The following is a 6563-nucleotide window of genomic DNA, read 5'->3' as shown; positions in this document are numbered from 1 at the left end:
CGAGCCACGCCGCCGCCGCCCCGGCCCCGGCGTCCCGGCTCCGCCCCGGCGTCGTCGTCCTGCCTCGCCCCGCCCGGGCCAGCGCCAGTGACGCCAATGGTCCGTGCCGCCCCGGGCCGGGCCGCCGCTCGTCGCCACTTGGGGCCACGCCGGCCTGCGCCGCCGCTGCCGCTGGTCCGCGCCGCCCCGGCCGGTCCGCCCCCGGACCGCAGCGCCGCCGGCCGCCCCTCCACGCCGGCAAGGCCGCGGGTCCGCAACGCCCCGGCCGAGCTACCCCCGGCCCGCAGCGCCGCCCCCGAACCGCAGCGCCCCCGGCCCGCAGCTCCACACTGTTAAGGTAATTTTTTAAAATATTTTTAGTTTATAGTTTAAATGTTTATATTATTAGTGTATATAGAATTTATTTTTTTAGATTGTTATTTATATTTTGTTTATATCAAATTTAGATTATTTAGTTTATTTTTAGATAGTTATTTATAGTTTGTTTATGTAGAATTTAGTTTATTTAGAATTTAGTTTATATATATTCTTAGTGTATATTTTTAGTTTGTTTGTTTATTTAGTTAAGTAGATATTTATTTATTTTATTTTAGTTTACAACCGAAATATTGATAACTAAATTAGAGTTTAGTTCATTTGGATAATGATATGTAGTTAGTAAATTATGTTCGTAGATCGCGTAAACCAGTTAATCGTCTCCCGTTCGGAAGAGATACGACTGGAGATATGCAGTTTTTTCTACATATCTTTAATCGTATCTGTTTCGAATTGTCCACGCTTCTTTGGACAGCCCGAGGATGCGTAGATGGGGTCAGGTTCTATGGTCCACTCCGATCCGAGTCAGAGTTTCGGCATCACCTCCCTGTTGTTCTCGGGATACACAATCTCCCTTTCAGGACGTGTATCTGGAGAACAGCGGGGAGGTGCTGCCGAAATTCTGTGTCGAATAGGAGTGGATCATGGAAGCTGATCTTATCTACGCATGGTCGGGTGGGATTAGGACCTATATTTACCTACTAGAGTCTAAGCCAAATTTTGATAGTAGTCGCTGATATCTTGGAAGATGGATGACCGTGAGTGGATGTACACCGGCCGGGTAATTCGAGCTAGCATGACCAATGAATGGATTGAGAAGACTAACGAGTTCTTGGAAGGGGCATGGGCGCAAGCTGAAGGGTCGAGATTCATGTGGTGTCCCTGCAAGAGTTGTGGAAACCAGAAACGAAAGACAAAGAAGGTCATGGGCGAACATCTTGTCAATTATGGATTTACGCCAGACTATACCCGGTGGATCTTTCACGGTGAAGCCCATCATACGAGGGACGAGGTCGTGAGGCAACACATCGATGAATGTGATGCTGCTGGTGGGATTGGAGACATGTTAGACGACTATGAGGAGGCACATTTCGGTGAAGGACCGCAGGAGGAGGAGCCAGAGGCAAGCACAAAGGCGTTTTACTAGATGTTGGAGGCGGCACAGAAACCTCTTCACGGCCAAACAAAGGTTTCTCAGCTAGACGGCATTGAACGCCTTATGGCCTTAAAGTCCCAGTTGGCCTGAGCCGAGACGCCTTTGATAGTATGTTGACCATTTTTGGGAGCATGCTTCCAGAAGATCACATTCTGCCCAAGACAATGTATCAGGCGACGAAAATCCTTAGTGCACTGAAGATGCCATATGAGCAGATACATTCTTGTCCTAATGGGTGCATCTTATTTAGGAAAGAGCACGAGGTTGAAACTTACTGTCCAAAATGCAAAGCCTCAAGATTCCTGGAGGTGGATGCTGGTGACGGTCAGCCTAAGAGGCAGCTCACGATTCCTGTGAAAATCGTACGTTACCTTCAGTTCATTCAGAGGATCCAAAGACTCTATATGACCGAGGAAACCGCGAAACAGATGACATGGCACAAAAAAGGTGTTCGATACAACCCAGATAAGATGGTGCATCCCTCCGACGGTGAGTCATGGACTCATTTTGATGAGATTCATCATGAGAAAGCTAAAGAAGCTCGTAATGTACGTGTTGCACTGGCAACCGATGGGTTCAATCCTTATGGTATGATGGCCGCATCGTACTCATGTTGGCCCGTGTTCGTTATTCCCTTGAATCTCCCCCCCCCCCCCCGGTGTTCTCTTTCAACGACAAACCATATTTGTGTCGTTGATTATTCCTTAGCACCCAGGGAATAAAATGAGTGTTTACATGGAGCCTCTAATCGATGAGTTGATCAAAGCATGGGAGGAGGGGGTGTGGACGTACGACCGAGCGACAAAGACAAACTTCAGAATGTATGTGTGGTACCACTACTCTCTGCATGACCTCCCAGCGTATGGCATTTTCTGCGGGTGGTGTACTCATGGAAAGTTCCCATGCCCAACATGCAAGGCAACTCTGCAGTTCATTTGGTTGAGAAAGGGGGGCAAGTATTCGTCGTTTGACAAACATCGATAATTCCTTCCTGCTGACCATCCATTTAGAAGAGACATTAAGAACTTCACGAAAGGTGTCGTAGTTACACAATCTGCACCGCAGATGCTGACGGGTGCCGTGCTTCATGTTCATATAGATGCTCTCTAGGTCAATGATGCAGATGGTTTTGTGGGATATGGCGAAAAACATTCCTGGACTCAGGTCTCTGGCTTGTGGAGGCTTCCCTATATTAATGATCTCCTCCTTCCACACAATATTGATGCCATGCACACTGAAAAGAATTGCGGTGAATCTCTTTTTGGAACTGTCATGGACATTCCTGATAAGACGAAGGACAACGTCAAGGCTCGAGTGCATCTGGCAACGTTGTGCAATAGACCAAGATACGAAATGAAGACTCCGAGACCAGGGAGACAATGGAGGAAGACTCCGGCGGATTTCATCCTAACGAGGCCCCAAAAAAAGGAAGCACTAGAGTGGATCCAAAAGTTACAATTTCCAGATGGGTATGCAGCGAATCTGAGGAGGGGAGTTAATTTGACTACGATGCGAATCAACGGGCTGAAGAGTCATGACTACCACATATGGATTGAGCGGCTTCTTCCTGTGATGGTTCGAGGCTATCTCCCTGATAATATATGGCGAGTGTTGGCAGAGTTGAGCAATTTCTTCCGCCAGCTGTGTGCTAAGGAGTTATCTCAGGTCGTCATTTTGGACATGGAAAAAGTGGCCCCTGTGTTGCTATGTAAGCTGGAGAAGATCTTTCCACCCGCATTCTTCAATCCGATGCAGCATTTGCTTCTACATCTTCCGTACGAGGCACGGATGGGGGGGCCTGTGCAGTACCGTTGGTGCTATCCAATTGAGAGATGTCAGAAGGTCCTTCGAACGAAATGCAAAAATAAATGTAAAATTGAAGCTTCTATTGCAGAGTCATATATTTTGGAGGAGGTGTCAAACTTCACAACCAAATACTATGGGGACAATCTTCCCAGCGTGCATAATCCACCCCCTCGTTACAATGCTGGCGATAATGAATCGAGTCTCAGCATCTTCCGAGGACAACTTGGAAGTGCAAGTGATGCGAGGTACAAGACCTTGAACCATGAAGAGTGGCGTCGTATCATGCTATACGTGTTGACCAACCTTTCCGAGGTGGAGCCGTATATTGTGTAAGTACTCAACATTGTGCCCAATTCATGAGTTTCCGTTTCACAAGTTTTCACTACTTGGCATCCAACCCCCTTTGTCATTTTTGATACAGGGAATTTCAACAACTATTTTGGCGTCGCTCAAGGGCTCCAACCCCGATGGAAATGGAGAGTCTTCTTAAAAAAGGCACGGTAAATTCACAACCCGATTTCATTTATTGGTTTCAACAGAAGGTAGTCTTGAATTCATAGTTCTATTCCATTTCGTTGTCCTCGAACTATATGACAAACTATCCTGCATACGCTTGCAGGGCCAAACTGATTCGTTCATGAGTGCCGAGTTGAGACAGGTTGCCGATGGTTTTAGCTACAGGGTCAAGTCGTTTAACGTTTATGATGTGAATGGATATCGCTTCCACACAATGACATACGAGCAGAGTCGACCCAATCGAAGAACCACTAATACCGGCATTTTTACGCCAGGTCAAGATGGAGTCGAGTATTACAGAAGAGTTGAAAAAATATACGAACTCAAGTTTCATGGTTTTGTACCGCTCACTCTAGTCATTTTCAAATGCCATTGGTTTGATCCAACATTAACAAGACATACCCCTAGTGTTGGTCTAGTCGAAATTCGACAGGATTCAACGTTACAAGGTGAAGATGTGTACATTGTGGCTCAACAAGCCATACAAGTTTATTATCTCTCATACCCGTGCCAAACCGACCACCGTCTTCGGGGTTGGGATGTTGTGTATAAAGTATCGCCACACAGCAAACTACCTCTCCCAAACAACGAAGATTACAACAATGATAGAGAGTTTTTTTAAGAAGAGGGGCTACAAGGGAGTTTTGAGGTAGACTTATCCGACGAGATTGGAATGGAAGTCGACAATGAAAGGGAAGTTGACGAGGAAGGTGGAGATGAGGTTCAAAATATTCAGGACTTACAATTACTAGAGCGACTACGTTTAGGCAGAGACAGTGAAGACGACATTCCTCCTTTGGATTCTGCTGGTTATGTTGACATAGCTGATAGTGATGATGAGGATTACGATCCAGCTAATCCCGATTATGATGACTACTTCTAAAACATGTAGGACTCGCAATATTTAATATGTATTATGCTAATTTGTAGTTATATTTTATTTATTTTCATTTATTTGCAAATATTGTTTATCCTGACTAATTCGTTCACTCCTTTTGATTTCAGGTAACTAAACAAAGATGTCAGGCGGTCACAAGATGACTTGGCTGAGCTCCTTGTACAGAGGCGGTGGTGGAGGAGGCGGCAGTGGGTCCGACGTACCCGAGGGGTCTGGGAGCCGTAGTGTTCGCAAAGGTGGTGGAGGAGGGTGAGGGAAAGGGAGACGGAGAGAGAGGGGTGGAGGAGGAGGTAGTGGGAGTGGTGGAGGAGGTAAGGTGAGGAGGGGGAGGAGGGAGAGGACCCCTTCTCCTGTAGAGAACGAGGAGGAGGAGGAGGAGGAGGAGGAGAGGGTGGAGGACCAGGGGAGCGAGGAGGAGGTGGAGCACGTGGAGGGGGACGAGGAGGAGGACGAGGAGGAGGCCGAGGAGGGGGCGGCAGGAGATGAGCGGATGGTGTGGTTTATAGATATTAATTATTATATCTTTGTTATTCTTACTCAAATTATGTGTTTCTATTTGCAGAATCAGTCGTGGAACGCATCGAACGACCCTCCTCCGGACCAGAACTCGCCGGCGGCTCCGTGGCAATCTTGCCCCCCCCCCCCACCTGACCGTGAGTGACACCTGCTCGTAGCTTGTACACTAGTGGACTTGGCGCGTCGATGGACTCTTAGCTTGTGGACATATTTTATGTATTGGACTTTATATATGTGATGGACTCGTTCTATGTGATGTATTGTCTATCGGACTTGTGATATATGTGATGGACTCGTTATTTGTATCGATGCTATTCTCGTATTTGTCAATTATATATTTATTGTTATAACTGCCTGTAATGTCCCTGCATTTATATATATTGTTGTTGTATTTATATTGAAAAACAGAGAACAAAGAAAAAAAATGTGTCAACTTTGCCGAGTGCTTATGCAAAAACACTCGGCAAAGTGGCCTTCACATGTCAGCAGAACATCCACTTTGCCTAGTGCTAAAGTCCTGGCACTCGGCAAAGATTTGAATGTTTGCCGAGTGCCAGGATCCAGCACTCGGCAAAGCGACCATGTGGCGGGACCCTGGGTGGCCGTTTTGCCGAGTGCCTGGCAGGCACTCGGTAGGGACTTATTATCACCTTAGAGTCCGTGCAGCAAGTGAGTGAGATAGAGAGAGAAGCCTTTAATGGACGTACTCTTCCTACTTTAATGGGCATGCACTTAGAAGTGCATCCTGTGATGCATGTAGATAGGCATGCTCTTCGTATGCATCCCGGGGTGCATGGCATATGCACCCCGGGGTGCCCATCTCTCCTCTATCATGGGCGTGCATGCATGCATGCACCTTCCCACGGTGAGAGGGAGGGAGGGAGAGTGAGTGAGAGAGTGAGAGCACATGGTGTGTCCATCTCTTTATGTTACATTATGTCTTGTCTCTAGGGAGAGTCTTATCTCTTTTATACCATGTCTTGTCTCTAAGGAGAGTCTAGGGTGTAGTTAATGATCTGTTGCGCTTCCTTCTAACCGAAGGAACCTCGACAGCGTCCCGAGGTCCTCTACAGTGCCATCCCGGGATGGTCAGGATCCTCCTAGCTGCACCCCGGGACGTGGGGTCTGGCGGGCCCATGAAGCGTCCCCTCATAAGAGAAGACTGAAATGTGATACAAAGCACCAGTCCCAGGAGGCTGATGCCACATTTATTACATCAGATGGTTCAAAACCGTACAAACCTTGGAGGACACTCGATACAGATAATAATAATAATTAACCAAGCTACTACATAACACCAGACTGCAAACCACATGGGGTCTAGCACGGGCTCAGAGTATTGCGACAGCGGAGGCA

General features: G+C 47.3%; 1 long non-coding RNA gene across 1 annotated transcript; it reads left to right on the top strand.

The window, feature by feature from the left end:
- Positions 1–1760: 1760 nt before the first annotated feature.
- Positions 1761–5514, top strand: LOC120640800. Its single transcript, XR_005662002.1, has 2 exons — positions 1761–1918; positions 5254–5514. It is a non-coding gene; the product is annotated as an uncharacterized LOC120640800 (long non-coding RNA).
- The last annotated feature ends 1049 nt before the right edge of the window (positions 5515–6563 follow it).

This window comes from Panicum virgatum, chromosome 7K (genome assembly GCF_016808335.1).
Source record: "Panicum virgatum strain AP13 chromosome 7K, P.virgatum_v5, whole genome shotgun sequence".
Taxonomy (NCBI): Eukaryota; Viridiplantae; Streptophyta; class Magnoliopsida; order Poales; family Poaceae; genus Panicum; species Panicum virgatum.
Note: the sequence above shows the minus strand (reverse complement) of the source record. Positions and strands in the feature narration are given on the sequence as shown.